The sequence below is a fragment of the Pristiophorus japonicus genome, chromosome 14 (assembly GCF_044704955.1).
Source record: "Pristiophorus japonicus isolate sPriJap1 chromosome 14, sPriJap1.hap1, whole genome shotgun sequence".
NCBI lineage: Eukaryota > Metazoa > Chordata > Chondrichthyes > Pristiophoridae > Pristiophorus > Pristiophorus japonicus.
Window position 1 is genome coordinate 18,824,290 of NC_091990.1, and position 20,810 is coordinate 18,845,099.

General features: G+C 47.4%; 1 long non-coding RNA gene across 1 annotated transcript in view; it reads left to right on the forward strand.

Annotated features, from left to right (window-relative positions):
- Positions 1-19,899, forward strand: part of LOC139279296 (uncharacterized) — a 220,653-nt gene extending 200,754 nt beyond the window's left edge. The window contains exon 3 of the long non-coding RNA XR_011596437.1: positions 19,849-19,899. This is a non-coding gene — a long non-coding RNA (uncharacterized lncRNA). The remainder of the gene's footprint in view (positions 1-19,848) is intronic.
- Positions 19,900-20,810: the final 911 nt, after the last annotated feature.

A 20,810-nucleotide genomic window follows, 5' to 3' on the forward strand; every position in this document is an offset into this window, starting at 1 on the left:
AAGATCCCGTGGCACTATTTCGAAGAAAAGCAGTGGAGTTTTCCCCAGTGTCCTGGCCAATCATCATCATCATAGGCGGTCCCTCTAACGAGGCTGACTTGCTTCCACACCAAAAGGGATGAGTTCACAGATGTTTCAGCGAAGGAGTCGATGTTCCAGTCCTGAACTCCAGGGGTGGAAGGTGCCTGTGTGTTGATTTTTTTAACACGTGGTGACCATTGCACACCAGCCACCACACGGGCTTGACAGAGCTAGGCCTTTATCCAGTGGCAAGTGTTGAACCAGGACGACTGGAGGCCTGCTCTGCTGCACGGACCTAGTGTGCACACATATCACAGTGTGGGCTGGCCCGTGCTGCCCCTAGGCCCTCGGCTTTTCTGGGCCTCGCACCCTCACTTGCCGCACCTCAGCCACGATCTCCCACCGCTCCTCCGCCACAAACATTTGCCGCACCTCCGCCACGATCTCTCGCCGTTGATCTCTCACCGCTCCTCCGCCACGATGCAACTATTTATCCCTCAATCAACCTAACCAAATCAGATTATCTGATCATTATCACATTGCTGTTTGTGGGAGTTTGCTGTGTGCAAATTTACTGCCGGGTTTTCCACATTACAACAGTGACTACACTCCAAAAGTACTTCATTGGCTGGAAAGCACTTTGGGACGTCCGGTGGTCGTGACAGGCGCTTATATAAATGCAAGTCTTTTTTTTCAAAAGTTTGTTTTTCCAACGTTTGATCTTTATCTTTATTTGTACAGCGGGATATTAAAAAATCTGAGAGTTGGACACACTGGGGCTGGGTGAGCAATGGCAGCTCTGAGCATTTTTAATTTCTGTTCCGAAATGACACACCGAGACATCACCTCCTTAAACACAAAAAACAAATATTTCAGATTCAGCGGGGTGGGTAGGGAGAGGGACAAAGCATTAATGTTGAAGGAAATGAAAAACAAACAAACTTGTTTTTCTTTCCAAAACGGCAAAACTTCCTCTCAGTGTGAGGTCACGGTGATTGTGGCCATGTGTGCGAAGAGCACGCAGTAAATCACTGGCTGACTGATGGTGTCCATACAAATGATTCCCTTTTGTTTGGTGTGTTTGGAAGGGTGCAGAAAGGGGGGCTCCTGAACAAGGGGGCATAACCTTAACTAGAGTTAAGCAATTCAGAAGTGAAATCAGGAAATATTTTTGCACACAAAGGGTAGTGGAAATCTGAAAAACTCTTCCCTCAATAGGATGACGGAACAGTTGAAATTTTCAAGACTTGAGATCGCTAGATTTTTGTTAGGTTATGGGTATCAAGAGATATGGAGAGGAGGCAAATAAATAGAGTTTAGGACAAGATCAGCCATGTTCTGATAGAATGGCGGAACAGGCTCGATGGGACTGAATTACCGACACCAGTTCCCATTTTGCTACTTGAAGTGAAGATGATATTATTTCCCGGCTTGTACACACTTGCACAATATCGAATCGTGCAGGTAAGGTTGTATCCACACCTGAAACCTTTTACTGTCATACCATCTCAATTTGCACAATTCCAGGTATAAATAAGTGATAGGAATGGGGGCCTTGCTGATGAGCTGTAACAGAGAGCAATGGGAAGTGTTTGTGGCAACAGGAAGCCTTTCCATTCTGCCACCTGCTAATGTTTGTTTCATAGAATCATAGATCCACACAGCGCAGAAGAAGGCCATTCGGCCCATCATGCCTGTGCCGGCTCTTTGATAGAGTTCTCCAATTAATCGCACTCTCCTACTCTTTCCCCATAGCCCTGTAAATATTTTCCCTTCAAGTATTTATCCAATTATTTTTGGAATGTTTCTATTGAATCTGCCTCCACTGTCCTTTCAGCTGTGTCAGCTGTAGCTCACGGGGGTAGCATTCTTGCCCTAGGGTCAGAAGGTTGTGAGTTCAAGTCCCACTCCAGGAACTTGAGCACATAAATCTAGGCTGACACTCCCAGTGCAATGCTGAGGGGGTGTTGCACTGTCTGAGGTGTCGCCTTTCAGATGAGACGTTAAACCGAGGCCCCGTCTGCTCGCTCAAGTGGACGGAAAAGATCCCATGGCACTATTTCGAAGAAGAGTTCTCCCCAGTGTCCTGGGGCAATATTTATCACTCAATCAACATAACAAAAACAGATTATCCAGTCATTATCACATTTCTGTTTGTGGGGGCTTGCTTGTATGCAAATTAGCTGCCACGTTTCTCACATTGCAACAGTGACTACAGCCCAAAAGGCTGTAAAGCGCTTTGAGACGTCCGGCAGTCATGAAAGGCGCTATATAAATGCAAGTCTTTCTTTCTTTCCTTTCAGGCAGCGCATTCCAGATCCCTGTTTGGCTGGGATTCTTTTCTTAAGCTGCTTATGCAGCTGTGCCTTTAAACCGAAGAATCGGTCGCACTTTAGCTAGCCGCCCACATCCTTCTGACTGCTTCAGGCGTCACTCATGTACCATCAGGCTAACCTTTGCAATGCGACTGAGCGCTGGAAAGAAAACTTTGTTGCATTTACCCTGACGTAACGTTGAACTGATAAACACAGCAGGTTACGGCAGCAGATGTACACCTGTGTTGCATTTTTGCGACGTGGCTTTGACTCAGAACCAGTCCCCTGCCACAATTCTGCACTTGGCTTGCCAATTGCCACAGGCGCTCATCTTTGGATGCCCTGCCTCTCCTGAACCGCCCTTGTTTTCAGCTCTTCCTGTTTTGCTGGTACCTTGTAAATGTAGCCAGCGTGCATCCCAGCCTATGAGATTTATGGCTAGTAAAAGGCCAGCTGGTCCATCGGGACTGCTCCATACGCAATGAGCATCTTGATTTGACACGTCCCCTCCCACCCCACCCCATCCCACCCCCCCACAGCCATGTCATCTCCCGGGAGAGGCAAAAAAACAGATGAAACAAGCGCCAATGGAGTACTTTTGGAGTGTGGTCACTGCTGTAGTGTAGGAAACGCGGCAGCCAATTTGCACACGAGCAAGCTCTCACAAACAGCAATGCGATAATGACCAGATAATAAGGGAAAAGATACTCTGGAAAATTCCTCTCGGAAAACCTCAAGTGATGGAAACCAGTCCAGGAGATCACATGGGCCAAGTGTTATCTTTAAAGCCTCTGCCCTTCCATATGATGCCATCTCTGCCGCAGTCGAGACTCAGTCCAGCTCCCTCTTGAAGGCCTGCCGAGAGTCAGCACCCACTTCACCAGCCGGCAACACATTCCAGAGGCTCACTACTCTCTGGGAAAAGACGACTGCCCAACGTCTAGTCTTTGAGGTCAGGATGCATTATGATAGGGTAAATAGTGCTAAATTGTTTCCAATCATCTGTGAGCGGGCACAAATATAAAATAGAACTAAAAAGAATTAAAGGGAAGGTTCGCAAAATATTCCTTACACACAGGGTGTCTAGAATGTGGAATTCTCTGCCACAAGTCATTGTTAGGAGCAGGAGTAGGCCATTCAGCCCCTCGCGCCTACTTCGCCATTCAATCAGATCATAGCTGATCTGTCCCTCATTGCTATTTTCCCGCCTTAGTTCTATATCCCATGATACCCTTACAAAAGTTGATCGATCTCAGTTTTGAAAGTTCCAATTGCCCCAACATCCACAGTCTTTTGTGGAGAGGATTCCGGATTTCTACCACCCTTTGTGATTTCCCTCCTGAATGACCTGGCTCTAATGTTAAGATTATGGCCCCTTGTTCTGGATCCCCCCACCAGGGGAAATAGTTTCCCTGTATCTACTCTATGAATCCTTTCAACATTTTGAACACCTCAATCAATGTTGTAATATACATCAGTGATCTAGACTTGAATATAGGGGATATGATTAAGAAGTTTGCAGATGATACTAAAATCGGCTGTGTGGTTGATAATGAAGAAGGAAGCTGTGGACTGCAGGAAGATATCAATCAACTGGTCAGGTGGGTAGAACAGTGGCAAATGGAATTTAATCCAGAGAAGTGTGAGGCAATGCATTTTGGGAGGGCTAACAAGGAAAGGGAATATACATTAAATGGTAGCGCACTGAAAAGTGTAGAGGAACAAAGGGACCTGGGAGTGCATGTCCATAGATCCCTGAAGGTAGCAGGCCAGGTAGATAAGGTGGTTAAGAAGGCGTACGGAATGCTTGCCTTTATTAGCCGAGGCATAGAATACAAGAGCAGGGGGGTTATGCTTGAACTGTATATAACACTGGTTAGGCCACAGCTGGAGGACTGCATGCAGTTCTGGTCATCGCATTACAGGAAGGACGTGATTGCACTGGAGAGGGTACAGAGGAGATTTACCAGGATGTTGCACTGGAGAGGGGACAGAGGAGATTTACCAGGATGTTGCGCTGGAGAGGGAACAGAGGAGATTTACCAGGATGTTGCACTAGAGAGGGTACAGAGAAGAGTTACCAGGATGTTGCACTAGAGAGGGTACAGAGGAGATTTACCAGAATGTTGCATCAGAGAGGGTACAGAGGAGATTTACCAGAATGCTGCACCAGAGAGGGTACAGAGGAGATTTACCAGGATGTTGCACTGGAGAGGGGACAGAGGAGATTTACCAGGATGTTGCACTGGAGAGGGAACAGAGGAGATTTACCAGGATGTTGCATTAGAGAGGGTACAGAGGAGATTTACCAGGATGTTGCACTGGAGAGGGGACAGAGGAGATTTACCAGAATGTTGCATTAGAGAGGGTACAGAGGAGATTTACCAGGATGTTGCATTAAAGAGGGTACAGAGGAGATTTACCAGGATGTTGCACTGGAGAGGGGACAGAGGAGATTTACCAGGATGTTGCACTGGAGAGGGAACAGAGGAGATTTACCAGGATGTTGCACTGGAGAGGGGACAGAGGAGATTTACCAGGATGTTGCATTAGAGAGGGCACAGAGGAGATTTACCAGGATGTTGCACTGGAGAGGGGACAGAGGAGATTTACCAGGATGTTGCATTAGAGAGGGTACAGAGGAGATTTACCAGGATGTTGCACTGGAGAGGGGACAGAGGAGATTTACCAGGATGTTGCATTAGAGAGGGTACAGAGGAGATTTACCAGGATGTTGCATTGGAGAGGGGACAGAGGAGATTTACCAGGATGTTGCATTAGAGAGGGTACAGAGGAGATTTATGAGGATGTTGCCGGGAGTGGCGAATCTTAGCTGTGAGGACAGATTGGATAGGATGGATTTGTTTTCCTTGGAACAGAGGAGCCTGAGGGGAGACCTCATTATAAATTTATGAGGGGCCTGGATAGAGTGGATAGGAAGGATATGTTTCCCTTTCGCAGAGGGGTCAACAACCATGGGGCATGGATTTAAAGTCATTGAGGGGAGGTTTAGAGGGGTTTTGAGGAGAAATTTCTTCACACAGAGGGTGGTGGGGGTCTGGGGCAGACTGAGAGAAGGAAAGTGGGATTCGGCTGGGATGGCTCTTAGTCAGCAGGCATGGACACGATGGGCTGAAATGGCCTCCTTCTGTGCTGTGGTTTTCTGTATGATTCTGTATCAGATCACCCTCGGCCTTCTATACACAAGGGAATAGAAGACAAGTTTTGGACCCTGTCCTCATAATGGAACACTCTAAGCCCCAATATTGTTGAAGCAAAGACTATAAATTATTTCCAAAGGGAATTTGATCATTGCTGGTAAAGAGGATATTAAAGAATATGGGGAGTGAGCAGGAGAGTGGGATAAGACTAGGTGGCATACATAAAGAAAAACGGCAGCATAGACTTAAGGGGCCAAATGGCCTCTTTCTGTGCTGGAATTCAATAAGCAAATGTAGCTGTGATGGAACTATAGTCTTTATATACTCCTCCCTCTGTCTCTTTTGCTTGTACTTTTGCTGTGAGTTTCTAAAGAAGAGGCAGAGGGGCCAAAGTTGCCCACCGCCTGAAACGAGTCGCAATTACCGCTCTTGAAGTGTTCATCCGCCCCAATGCATGGGGCAGCCACACCGGAGAAATTCAGCACTTAGTGCTTTTTTTTGGAGCGGGGCAGAAGTGGCCTCACCATGGGGGCGAAAATGAGGTCAGGTTGGAGTAGCCGCCACTAGCGGGCAGAAGAGTGGGGGCGGGGCATAGTGGCCGACGCTACACGTCATCAGCGCCGCGCTGATGATGTCATCGCGCTGGCGCGTCACAAAGTCCCTTCCCTTCAGTTAAAGGGGAGGGCCACTGCGAACTCTGCAACCACGTTAGTGGCAAACACTGGGCCAACAGGGAGGGTTTCGGCTGGGCCAGCGGCCTGGCCACCCAAGAGGGGGCCGAACCCACGGCCATAATTTTCGGGCCGACCTGGCCTCATCAGTTATCCCATTGGTCCCGCTCGCGCTGCTCTTTCCCCATAGCCCTTCAATGTTTTCCTTTTCGAGGATATATTCAATTCCCTTTTGAAAGTTACAACTAAATCTGCTTCCACCACCCTTTCAGGCAATGCATTCCAGATCATCACTTCCAGATTCCCACCGTGCACCCTTCGTAAGCTTGAACTCATCCGAAACTCTGCAGCCCGAATCTTAATTCACACCAAGTCCCATTCGCCCATCACCCCTGTGCTCGCCGACTTTCATTGGTCCACGGTCCATCAACGTCTCGATTTTAAAATTCTCATCCTTGTTTTCAAATCCCCCCATGGTCTCTCCCCTCCCTATCTCTGCAACCTCCTCCAGCCCTATAACCCTCCGAGATCTCTGCGCTCCTCCAATTCTGGCTGCTTGCTAAACCCCGATTTTCATTGCCCCACCGTTGGCAGCCGTGCCTTCACCTACCTAGGGCCCAAGCTTTGGAATTCCCTCCCTAACCTCTCTGCCTCGCTCTAACCTCTAACCTCTCTGCCTCTCTCTCCTCCTTTAAAATGCCATAAAAACCTACCTCTTTGACCAAGCAGCTGCCCTAATACCTCCTTTTGTGGCTCGGTGTCAAGTTTCGTTTGATAATGCTCCTGTAAAGCACCTTGGGACGTTTTTACTATGTAAAGGCGCTATATAAATGCAATTTTTTTTTACCAGAGCTAAACGTTTTAACTCACCAGTTAGCAATAAAACAATTGTCAAAACAGGAAAAAATAAATAGCAACAAACAAAATAATGCAGGACTCGGAAATATTTTTTAAGCCACATTCAGTAAATTTCATATCCTATAACTTGCTGTCATTGCTCACAGTTCCAGTCAGTAGTTTTTCATACTGTTTGTGGGGGTGTGGAGCGAAACTTTCCTTTCAAATAAAAACTCTACCCATAAATTTCTCGAATAACCACTCAACATTTTCCCTCAAAAATTACTCTTTATTGTAGCTACTGTTTTTTAAGCCCTTGAGAATTGAATTTCCTTTACAGGCTTTCAATAAATGCACATGTTTTCAATCACGCAGCATCTGCAAAATGAAAGGATTTCAGTAAATTCCTCTGATTCAATATTGTTGAAAGCAAAATTGGGGACATTTGTAGAATCCCACACAACAGCAACAACTTGCATTTATATAGCACCATTAACATTGTAAAACGTCCCAAGGTGCTTCACAGGGCGCTATCAAACAAAATTTGACACCGAGCCACGTAAGGAAATATTAGGAGAGAGCTTGGTCAAAGAGGTAGGGTTGTACAGAGCGTCATAAAGGAGGAGAGAGAGGCAGAGAGGTTTAGGGGGAGAATTCCTCAGCTTAGAGTCTAGGCAGCTGAAGGCACGGCCACCAATGGTGGAGCGATGGAAATGGGAGTTGCACAAAAGCACAGTTGTTGGCAGGGTCCTTGAAACAAGCTTCAAAAATGATACCCTTGCAATTTTTAAGTTTTGTAGCAAACACTTTGGATAGGTTTTCTATTTAAAAAAAGAGCTGAGAACATAAAGTTGGCCTTGGGAAAGTTGTCTCGTAGCGCTTAAAGCTTTAGCGGAGGCGAAAAGTTGGGGACAGGCGCCATAAGCTTGGTCAGCCTCTATCTGGAGTACAGTGTTCATTCTTGGGCACCAAATCTTAGAAAGGATATATTGGCCTTGGAAGGGGTACAGTGCAGAATCACCAGAATCATATCAGGGCTTAGAGTTAAATTAAAGGGCCTGGTTTCTTTTGAGATTAGAAGGTTGAAAGGTGATCTAATCAAGTTGTTTAAAATGATAAAAGGATTGGATTGGGTAGATACAGAGAAAATATTTCCTCTGTGGTGGGGGTGGGAGTTCATAACAAGGGGATATAATTTAAAATTAGAGCTAGGTCTTTTAGGAGTGAAATCAGGCAGCACTAGTGAAAATCTGGAACTCGCTCCCCCTAAAAGCTGTATATGCTGGGGATCAATTGACATTTTCAAGATTGAGATCGATAGAATTATAAATGGAATTGATGCAGATCAGCGAACGATCTAATTGAATGATGGAACACATTAGAGGGGCTGAATGTCCTGCTCCTGTTCCTAATGTTCCTGTGTCCATTGTGGAACGAGACAAAAGTTGCCAACTATTGTACCACTTGGCTAAAGTGCATCTCTTTTTAGTAAACGAGATGACAAATAAAATCAAATATTCCAGAAAATAAATTGGGTAATAATTCCTTCACGAATAGCGACATCGTAAATGATTTTGTGACGATTTCCTCTACCTGAGAAAATTCTTTAAACTTTTTTTTAAAGAAATCTTTACAAATGCATTAAGAGTAATTCTTACCATGCGATTGTTGAACTGTAGTTATACTAACACCTTTACATTGGTGTTGAGTGGTTTTGGTACATATCAGTGCAAAAGTAGCGGTATCACTCAGGTGACCTTTATTACCATCCCTGCTTACTTCGAGGGTATTAAGAGTCAACCACATAGTGTGGGGCACAGACCAGAATGGATTGTGGTAGCAAGTTCCCATCTCAAATCTTGAATGCTCCATTTACCAGCACTGACATTTCTCTCCTAGATGAGCTCAAAATTTTTAACAGCATAATAAAGGGGAGGAACTGGATGACAAGCTCCAAGTGCCCATTCCACCCATTAGCACGATCTAAGCTCTCGGCGAAACATGACTCTTCTCAACGTGAGTTGCTTTTAACCTCAGCTGCAGTATTGTGTCCAAATTTCGGTACCTCACTTCAGCAAAGATGTCAAAGCCTTGGAGAGAGTGCAGAGGAGATTGGGCAGCTCTTTGAGAGCTGGCATAGGCACGATGGGCCGAATTACCACTTCCTGTGCTGTAAGATTCTATGATTCGGTGAACTTCAATTTGCCATCTCTGGCACTAGGCATGGACCTCAGTTCTATCACATGGATGTAGGTCAGTCCCATTCTCATCCTTGTTTTCAAATCCCTCCATGGCCTCGCTGTTCCTATCTCAGTGGTCTCCCCCAGCCGCACAACACCTCCGAGATGTCTGCACTCCTCTTGAGCATCCCTGATTATAATCGTTCAACCATTGGTGGACGTGCCTTCAGTTGTCTAGGCCTTAAGCTCTCGAATTCCCTGCCTAACCCTCTCTACCTCTCTCTCCTCCTTTAAGACGCTCCTTAAAACCTACCCCTTTGACCATTTGGTCACCTGCCCTAATTTCTTCTTAAGTGGCTCGGTGTCAATTTTGTTATCTTATAATACTCCTGTGAAGCGCCTTGGGATGTTTCACTATGTTAAAGGCACTATATAAATACAAATTGTTGTTGTCTGGCCTACATGTGACTCCAGACCCACAGCAAAGTGGTTGACTCTTAACTGCCCTCTGAAATGGCCTAGTCAGCCACTCAGTTGTCATCATCATCATAGGCAGTCCCTCAAAATCAAGGAAGACTTGCTTCCACTCTAAAAGTGAGTTCTCAGGTGACTGTACAGTCCAATACGGGAATTACAGTCTCTGTAACAGATGGGGCAGACAGCGGTTGAAGGAAAGGGTGGGTGGGGAGTCTGGTTTGCCGCACGCTCCTTCCACTGTCTGCGCTTGGTTTCTGCATGCTCTCGGCGACGAGACTTGAGGTGCTCAGTGCCTTCCTGGATGCTCTTCCTCCACTTAGGAGCATTGCAGCAAGGAAGATCGAGAAGAGCGTTGGTGTGATGACACAGCCCTGCTTGATCCCGGTCCGAACGTGGAATGGGTCCGTGGTGGATCCGTTGGTCAGGATCACGGCTTGCATGTCATCGTGGAGCAAGCGGAGGATGGTGACAAACATTTGAGGGCAGCCGATTCTGAGGATGACGCTCCATAGTTCCTCACGGTTGACAGTGTCAAAGGCCTTTGTAAGGTCAAAGAAGGCCATGTACAAGGGTTGGTGCTGTTCCCTGCATTTCTCTTGTAGTTGTCGTGCGGTGAAGATCATGTCCGTTGTACCCCTTAGTGGACAGAATCCGCACTGTGACTCCGGGAGGAGCTCCTCAGCCACAGGGAGAAGACGGTTGAGGAGGATTCTAGCGATGACTTTCCCAGTTGCCGACAGCAGAGAGATTCCTCTGTAGTTGCCGCAGTTGGACTTGTCCCCTTTTTAAAAAATGGTCACTGTTATGTATGCATGCTTGTATTGTTGTATGATGTCTGTAACACTGAATGTACCTTTACACTGTACACACCTTACCTGTACACCAGAGGGTGCTGCTGCTGGAGACCTAAGAGTTACCTGGCACACTGCAGATAACCCAGTATAAAAGGAAGCTCACAGTTTGGTGTCCTCACTCTAGGAGCTGCAAATAAAGGACTACAGTCTTCACAGTTTAAGTACCATACCCTGCCTCGTGGAGTCATTACAAAGGTGCCTACATACATAATAGTCACGATTATGGCATCTCTGAAATCACCCGGCATGCTTATCTCCTTCCAGATAAGAGAGATGGGGTCATGCATTCGTGCCAATAGTGTCCCTCCGCCATATTTTAGTGCCTCAGCGGGGATTCCATCCGCTCCTGATGCCTTGTTGTTCTTGAGCTGATGGATGGCCTTTTCTACCTCGTGCAGGGCTGGGGTTTTGCTGAGAGATGGTGGCGGGTAGCATGCTGCGGGATGGAGTCGAGGACACTCGTGTCAAAGGCAGAGTCGACATGCAGCCCGACACTCTGCTGGCCCGGTCGATTGTGTCCCTGGTGACCCAGCAGCGGCCACCAAAGGGCCTGCAGAGTGCTCAGCGGCCCTCCCCTTTAAATCAAGGGGGAGGGCGTTATAGAGCGTCACAGATGCTCCACATAGCGCTGGCCTCCTGAGTACAGTGCTGGAATCAGTGCCCTGCTCCCGCCCCGGGAGCGCCCCTCCAAGGAAGCAGTGTGTCGGAGACAACGCCCCACTTTCTTTGAGGGGCACACGTGCCCAATTCCCACACGTGTCGGGACTTCCGGGCCGGGCGCAGCAAGTCCCGGCCCCGGAAGGTTACTGCCCCCAATCGGGACGAGGGGCAATTTCGCCCCCCTGCCCCCCGTGAAACTTACAGCACAGAAGGAGGCCATTCGGCCCGTCGTGTCTGTGCCGGCTCTTTGAAAGAGGTGTCCAATTTCGATCCCCACGTCAGCTTTCTCCCAATAACCCTGCTAATTAGCTCTCTCCAAATACATGTCAGTCTTCTCAGACTCCTTCCCAGTGGAGTTCCCTTGAACAATACGAAGCTTTCTAATTTTCCTATATCACAGCAATAACAACACCTCATTGGCTGTGAAGTGCTTTGGGATGTCTGACAATGAACGGATGCTAGAGAAACATTAATTCTTCCTTTCTATTCTAATTTGTAAAGAAAGTTTGTATGAAAGAAATGCAAACTATAAACCAAAAAATTATCTCGTCCTCTCAGTTTTCTTCATTCGTCTTCGGCAGACGTTGAGCCAAATTTTCCTCTTCAGAGTCTGAGCGCAGGAGCATGTCGGGGACTGAACCGTTTGTCATAAAGGCAATAATTCTGAGTGTGTTTACCCGAACTTGTGATAAACGATTCCCCCTCGCCAAGCTCTTAGGCCCAGAGTGCAGTTCCACTGATTCTGTAACTCATTGACAACAGCAACAATTTGCATTGATGCAGCGCCTTTAATGTAGTAAAACATACAAACACTCAAAAGCTCGACACCATCCAGGACACAGCAGCCCGCTTGATTGGCACCCCATCCACCACCTTAAACATTCACGCCCTCCACCATTGGCGCCCTGTGGATGCAGTGTGTACCATCTACAAAATGCACAGCAACTCACCAAGACTTCTTCGGCAGCACCTCCCAAACCCGCGACCTCTACCACCTAGAAGGACAAGGGCAGCAGGCATTCGAAAACACCGCCATCTCCAAGTTCCCCTCCAAGTCACACAACATCTTGACTTGGAAATATAATGCCGTTCCTTCATTGTCGCTGGGTCAAAATCCTGGAACTCCCTCCCCAACAGCACTGTGGGAGCACCGTCACCACACGGATTGCAGCGGTTCAATAAGGCGGTTCACCACCACCTTCTCGAGGGCAATTAGGGATGGGCAATAAATGCTGGCCTCGCCACCGCTGCCCACATCCTGAGAATGAATAACAAAAAACACAAGGCGCTTCACAGGAGCGTTATCAAACAAAACATTGTGGGCCACCCCGACCTGCGAGAGGACACCACCGCAGGTCGGGAGGATAAAAGAGCTGGAGCGCAGGCCCTGCAACATTGTGGGCATACCACTACAGCTTCCAGTGCAAGCCATTCCAAGTATGCAACAACTTCGAGGTGGGCGACTGGGTGATGTCATCAAGGCCCAGTTCGCCACTTGGAGCGTGGGCAGGAACATCGGCGGGGCCCAGGCACAGCGGAGGAGAGAGAAGGTCGGGGCGGATGAACGGCGAGAGATCGCAGCGGAGGTACGGCGAACGACTGAGGCGGAGGAGCAGTGATAGTTCGTGGCTGAGATATGACAAGAGATGAGTGGCGAGAGATCGTGGTGGAGGTGCGGCGAATGTTTGGTGCGGAGGTGCGCTGAGAGATCGTGGCGGAAGTGTGGTGAATGCTTGTGGCGGAGGAGCGTTGAGAGATCGTGGCGGAGGAACGGTGAGAGATCAGCGACGAGAGATCATGGCGGAGGAGCGGCGAGGGATCGTGGCGGAGGTGCGGCAAATGAGGGTGCGGGGCCCAGAAGAGCTGAGGGCTCAGGGGCAGCACGGGCCAGCCCACACTGCGATATGTGTGCGCACTAGGTCCGTGCAGCAGAGCAGGTCTCCAGTCGTCCTGGTTTACCCTTGCCACTGGATAAAGGCCTCGCTCTGTCAAGCCCGTGTGGTGGCTGGTGTGCAACGGTCACCACATGTTAAAAAAATCCACGCACAGGCATTTCCACTCCTGGAGTTCAGGACTGGAATATCAGGTCCTCCATTGAAACATCAGTGAACTCATCCCTTTTAGTGTGGAAGCAAGTCATCCTCATTCGAGGGACCACCTATGATGATGATGATCAAACAAAATTTGAGACCGAGCTACATAAGAAGATATTGGGACAGATGACCAAAGCTTGGTCAAAGTGGTTTTAAGGAGCATCTTAAAGAAGGAGAGGGAGGTTGGAGAGGCGGAGAGGTTTAGGGAGGTAATTCCAGAGCTTGGGGCCCAGGCAGCTGAAGGCACGGCCGCCAATGGTGGAGCAACGGAAGTCAAGGAATGTGCAAGAGGCTAGAATTGGAGGAGCGCAAAGATCTCGAAGGGTTGTAGGGCTGGAGGAGGTTACAGAGATAGGGTGGGGCGAGGCCACGGAGGGATTGGAACACCAAGTTGGCGCTGAGTGAGTCAAGATGAAATTCCACCCCAACCAATACCGTCCAAAATAAAACAGATTAACTGGTCGCTCATTGCATTCCTGTTTGAGGGATCTTCCTATATGCAAAATTACTCACTTCACTTCAAAGTAGTTCATTCTATGTGAGTGCTTGGAGTCCTTTCTGAGAGGCTTAACAAGCCTTTAGATGCATAGAATTACACGTAATTTACAGCACAGAAACAGTCCATTCAGCCCAAAGGCTAGCTGCTCCGCACAAGCCTCCTCCCACTGTACTTCGTCTTATTCTATCAGCACAAACTTCTATTCCTTTCTCCCTCATGTGTTTATCTGGCTTCCCCTTGAATGTATCTATGCTATTCGCCTCAACCACTCCTTGTGGTAGCGAGTTCCATATTCTCACCACTCTCTGGGAAAAGAAGTTTCTCCTGAATTCACTATTTATGAGTGAGTATCTTGTATTTACGACCCCTAGTTTTAGACTCCCACGCAAGCGGAAACATCTTCTCTACATCTACCCTATCGAAACCCTTCTTAATTTTAAAGACCTCTGTCAGGGCACCAATCACACAAAGGGTAGTGTAACAGTCTGATCTAGTCACATTTCCCCACTGGGCAGCCAATTCTCCAACTGAGCCAGTGGGAGAACCGCACAAACCGCAGCTTTATTGCAGTAAATATACCATCTACACTTCACGCTCTCCGCTCCAAGAATCCTGTGTAATTGCTGGTTACGCTGGTTGCCATAGTGTTGCTATGGTGGTGCTGTAACTTTTTGAACTGTTTCCATGTAGATCAGTGGAGTTGCTATGCTGTGGCCACAGGGTTCCGGTGAGCTTCGCTGCCACGTAGTGATAATCAGTTGGTGCACCTTCAGTTGGACAATATGATCAGGCACAAACAACCCGGTTTTTGCTGTTTGATTTGTGCGTTATTATATTTGGTGACGCAGTGCAAGTACACTGCGATTCAACTGATCACATTTTCTCTGCCTCCCCCTGAGCCGTACACAATGGTAGCCACTGCGACAATCTGCTGTATGGCGGGGACAGAGACCCTGACATTGTGGCCTGTAACACTCAATCAAACGTGACGCAGTTGAGGTAGGGTGTAAGCCATGTCTCAGTTGGTAGCGCTCTTGCCTTGAAATCAGAAGGTTGTGGGTTCAAGTCCTACTCCAGGGATTTAAGAACATAATCCAGGCTGACACTCCCGGTACTGAGGGAGTGCTGCACTGTCGTAGGTGCTGTCTTTCAGATGAGACGTTAAACCGAGTTTGCAGTTCCATTTTATCAACGCCCTCCCGGATGTACTTTCTCCACCTCGGTCGGTCTTCGGCCAGGATCTCCTCGGTGTCAGTGGTGATGTCGCACTTTACCAGGGAGGCTTTGAGGGTGTGCCCACCTTTGACTCGTTTACCATGAAGGAGCTCCACATAAAGCATTTGCTTAGGGAGTCTCATATCTGGCATGCGAACTCTGTTGCCTGTCCAGCGAAGCTGATCGAGTGTGATCAGTGCTTCAATACTGGGGATGTTAGCCTGAATGGTGGCAGATTAGGAAAAGGGGAGGTGTAACGAGACCTGGCGGTCATGGTTCATCAGTCATTGAAAGTTGGCATGCAGGTACAGCAGGTGGTGAAGAAGGCAAATGGTATGTTGGCCTTCATAGCTAGGGGATTTGAGTATAGGAGCAGGGAGGTCTTACTGCAGTTGTACAGGGCCTTGGTGAGACCTCACCTGGAATATTGTGTTCAGTTTTGGTCTCCTAATCTGAGAAAGGATGTTCTTGCTATTGAGGGAGTGCAGCAAAGGTTCACCAGACTGATTCCAGGGATGGTTGGACTGACATATGAGGAGAGACTGGATCCAACTGGGCCTTTATACACTGGAGTTTAGAAGAATGAGAGGGGATCTCATAGAAACGTATAAGATTCTGCCGGGATTGGACAGGTTAGATGCAGGAAGAATGTTCGCGATGTTGGGAAAGTCCAGAACCAGGGGACACAGTCTTAGGATAAAGGGTAGGCCATTTAGGACTGAGATGAGGAGAATCTTCTTCACTCAGAGAGTTGTTAACCTGTGGAATTCCCTGCCACAGAGAGTTGTTGATGCCAGTTCGTTAGATATATTCAAGAGGGAGTTAGATATGGCCCTTACGGCTAAAGGGATCAAGGGGTATGGAGAGAAAGCAGGAAAGGGATACTGAGGGAATGCTCAGCCATGATCTTATTGAATGGTGGTGCAGGCTCGAAGGGCCGAATGGCCTACTCCTGCACCTATTTTCTATGTTTCTATGTTTCTTCACAGTCAATTGAACCGAGAGCTGTGTAACGCTATGTGAACCAACATTTGGATTTCTTGACCCAATGTGACAAATCTCAACAAAAAAAATTGTGTAGAAAATGTACGTATAGGATGAGCCATTTGTTGCGGCAAATGATTTATCATCAATCGCATCCACTCAGAAACCAAAATGTTCATGTCTCTGGGACTTGTAATGCAAAGTTACGATATTCATGCAGCAAATTGTACCACACAAGGGCCCCAAGTTTCCACATGATTTGCTCCTGATTTTTTGGAGCAACTGGTGTAGAACGGTGTACCTTAGAAATCGGAATTCTCGTCATTTAGTTTGCTCCAGTTCTAGTCAGTTAGAACAGTTTCACTTTGGAACAGAATTTTTTTTTCCAAAGGGGACGTGTCCGGCCACTTACGCCTGATTTCAAAGTTTCATGCGTGAAAACTTACTCCAAACTAACTTAGAATGGAGTAAGTGAAGATTTTTGTACGCTCGAAAAAACCTTGTCTACACTTTAGAAAATCAGGCGTAGGTTACAAATTAGGCATAGGGAATGAGGTGACGGGGAAGCGGGGGGAAGGGAAGTAATTAAATTCTACAATCAATCCTTAGTTATACTTATACAAATATTATACAAATAAATCCAACCTGAATAAAAATTTATAAGCAAAGAAAAGATTAAATAAACCATGTTCCTACCTGTGTGAAATAGCATCAGTCTTCGAGCTGCTGTGCTTCAGGCAGGCCTTTCATGTTGGAGACAGGCAGGGGTGTGGCGTCAGTGTCTCGACGGCAGCGGCAGCAAGCTTCGAGCTGAGCTGCAGTGCTTGAGGCAGGCCTTCATTCTCTTCGTGGCCGGCCGCGAAGAAGCAGCACCGGACGGACCAGAGGCCATTCGGCCATGAGATATCAGCGGCGTCAGTGGCTGGCCGGCAGCCGAAGAATCAACACCTGACACACGCAGCTCTTTATGGTGCTTGAGGCCATTCGGCCAGGCTTTAGGGGCGGCATCAGTGGCTCAACGGCAGCCGAAGATACAGCAGCAGCCTTCGAGCTGTGAGGGGGACTGAGGCCATTTGGACAGGGAGAGGCAGCCACATCGACAGTTTTATATTTAAATTTGCAGAATGGGTGCTGCATTGTCAACACCACGTATTATTGCAAAGTTGAATTGGCACTCTTATTTCTCCAAACACACAGTCCTTAATTTGCATGCACCAATGCAGCACCGGTTCTGCAAGTTTAGCCGTGAAAAGCTGAACTCACTGATTTCAGCAGATGATTTATTCAGCAGTGCTGCTAAAAGCACCCCCTCACACACAGAAATATCAAAAAAAATTAAATTACAAGCCTTTGCAGGGGTCCAAGAAACAAATCTTCACTTTTTCTGCAGTATTTAAAAAATGGCCGAGTGCCAATGTTTGTGTGAGACTGCGCGTGCGCGCACGCTCCAACGCGCACGCACAGGGTTGCAGGCACCACGAAGGCTAATTTAAATTGTACCCGCCCCCTGCTACTTAGAAAATTGGCGCGAGTGTTAGGCTCCGCCCCCTGCTGTGAAGAGTGCGCCGCACCAAGCAGACATCGAGCTCCAAGGAACTCGAGAATATCGGACTTTTTTTTAGGCGCAGTTTTCGGCGCGAAAAACAGGCGCCCAGCTCGGAGGTGCGCCGTTTTCGCCGCGGGACGAAACTTGGGGCCAAGGTGTTGTGTCCTTCGATGCTCTAATAATGACTCCACGAGGCAGTGTGTTGTACTTGAACTGTAGTGACCGTAGTCCTTTATTAGTTAACTCCAGAGTGAGGATCACACCTGGTGACCTGCCTTTTATATTAGGCCAGGCACACCTGTACAGGTAACCTACGAGTGTCCCACTGCTGTGCCCTCTGGTGGCACACCTTGATATAGTATCAACAGTGACCATGTAAGATACATGACACAAGGCAAATGTAAAAGTAGATTTGATTTGGTGTACTCTTACATGTACCCTGCACCGTGGAAATATCCAGCGATGGGCATGGAACATTGTAAAGGATGAGCAGGCTGGATCTCTTTTCTCTTGAAAAAAGAAGGCTGAGGGATGACCTAATAGAGGTCTTTAAAACAATGAAAGGTTTTGATAGAGTGGATAGAGAGAGAATGTTTCCACTTGTGGGGAAGAGCATAACTAGAGGCCGTCAATATAAGATCGTCACCAAGAAATCCAATAGGGAATTCAGAAGAAACTTCTTTACCAAAAGACTGGTGAGAATGTGGAACTCGCTACCACAGGGAGTAGTTGAAGTGAATAGGTTAGAAGCATGTCAGGGGAGGCTAGACAAGTATATGAGGGAGAAGGGAATAGAGGGTTATACGGATAGATTTAGATGAGGAAAGACGGAGGAGGCTCGAGTGGAGCATAAACGCCGGCATGGACTGGTTGGGCCGAATGGACTGTTCCTGTGCCGTATATCCTATATAATCCTGTGTAATGTCAACATGCAGAACCTTGGGTGCATTCTAATTTCACAAGCAGAAGAAACTATGATGCAGCTGCTTCGGGGCAGGAGTCCTCTCATCTGAAGTGCCCACGATTAGAATACTCTGCACACTGAGTTAACGGGGCATATTATCTTGTAAAGGCTTTGTTTTCCATCTGTATTTAGACCAACAATAAAGAAACCTCTGGTTACACACGAGCAAGTCGGTGATTATTCGTAACCCATTACATCAGAATGAGTCATGGGAGGGCCTTTTGGTTAGCTGTCTTTTTATAAACAACCTTGTAACTCTCTCAAGGAGAAGGAGTTCCTCGCTGACTGAGTTTTCCTGAAGACTCGAGGCTATGAGAGGGATTGCTGAAGATAATCCAGCCAGATTGCTTTCTAAAGTTGTTGACTCTTCTTAATTCACATTTTTCATGGGGGGTGGGGGGGGGAATCAAAATAATGTTAAGTTAGCCACAGTTGCAAAACACAACAAGGCACAGGTTTGAAATTAAGGAATTTAAGAGAAAGAAGGGGGCAGTAAATGATAAAGAAGGCCATGGAAGAGAACAGTGTAACCGAACTAAGCCGATGCTAGGCAGGGCAGGGGTTGTTGGGCAAACAACCTGCAGAGTGATTGTAAAATGCGGTCCCAGCTCAGGCCTAAACCTTCCTGAAGTGAACTTCACCAAATACCATGCAATTAAAGCAAAGCATCAAACCTATTGGAACATAAGGGCGGTGGAAGCAGATTCAGTAGTAACTTTCAAAAAGGAATTGGGTATTTACTTAAAAAGGAAACATTTTGCAGGGCTGCGGGGAAAGAGAAGAGTGGGTGGGACTAATTGGATAGCTCTTTGAACTGGCACAGGCACGATGGATAGAATGGCTGCTTTCTGTGCTGTATGATTCTATGACAACAGATCCAACGACACTATGTTTGTAATCTGCTGAAATCTTCCAGATGAACTGCTCAACGGAGATGAGGAAACTTGCTCCTAAGACTGTAGAAAAGTGCCCGGGCTGCTTTTCTTTGTACACCACGGACCATCGTAGGCCACATGCACAGTTTAAATCCACGCCCCCATTACTTTGCACATACCTCAAGCTGCTGATGCTTGAAGATGTTGGGTGTTGTGATGTGGGATTTATCTATCAGTGAGGCAACACATTTCCAGGCCCATGAAATGCAAACCAATGGATGCAAAATTCAGGCACAAATAAAACTCAACATCTTGGACGACGTGAGTGGATTGTCAGGTCTTGTGGGCCAGAGTTTGAAGGTCTTTAATGTAGGATATCCAGCTACTGTAACTTCATTGTAAATCTCTTCACACCACCTCCCCCACCAAAAGTAATATTGTTATGTTTAGGTACTTCATTATTTTATATATTTTCCTTTTTCTCTCCTCACTCTAGGTTCTCCTGCCTCTTCCTCCCAGTGCCACGTGCCTCACCTCAGCTGACAGAGCAGTAGAAGACTGGCATGGATTGACATGCACACGCCTCAGTAAATGCTCGGAGGTGAGTGATTGTGACCCCAGGGGACTCACGCTCTGATTTTTCCCAGCCTCCCTGTGCAGCAGTGTCTAACCTCCCCCACAGCAGCATGACAGGGATGTGACATAGAAACATAGAAAATAGGTGCAGGAGTAGGCCATTCGGCCCTTCGAGCCTGCACCACCATTCAGTATGATCATGGCTGATCATGCAACTTCAGTACCCCATTCCTGCTTTCTCTCCATACCCCTTGATCCCTTTAGCCGTAAGGGCCACATCTAACTCCCTTTTGAATATATCTAACAAACTGGCCTCAACAACTTTCTGTGGTAGAGAATTCTGCAGGTTCACAATTCTCTGAGTGAAGAAATTTCTCCTCATCTCAGTCCTAAATGGCTTACCCCTTATCCTTAGACTGTGTTCTGGACTTCCCCAACATCGGGAACATTCTTCCTGCATCTAACCTGTCCAATCCCGTCAGAATTTTATATGTTTCTATGAGATCCCCTCTCATTCTTCTAAACTCCACTGAATACAGGCCCAGTCGATCCAGTCTCTCCTCATATGTCAGTCCTGGGTGACAATGCCAACCTCAGCTGTCCTTGGAACTGGTTGGAGCTACAGCTGACCAAATTCTATGAATCCCAAGCAAATTGCTTCCTTTTCCCTTTTCTTCCTTTCTTTTTAAACCAATTTATTTCTCCTTTGCTCCTCTTCCTCTCCTCTAAGAGGTGTTGTCTCCTTGCTGGGATACGGTCCCGTGGGTGCCAGCTGACCTTACGTTGTCTCCTTGCTAGGGTATGGTCCCATGGGTGCCAACAGCCCTTACATTGTCTCCTTATTGGGGTATGGTTCCAGGGTGCCAACAGCCCTTACGTTGT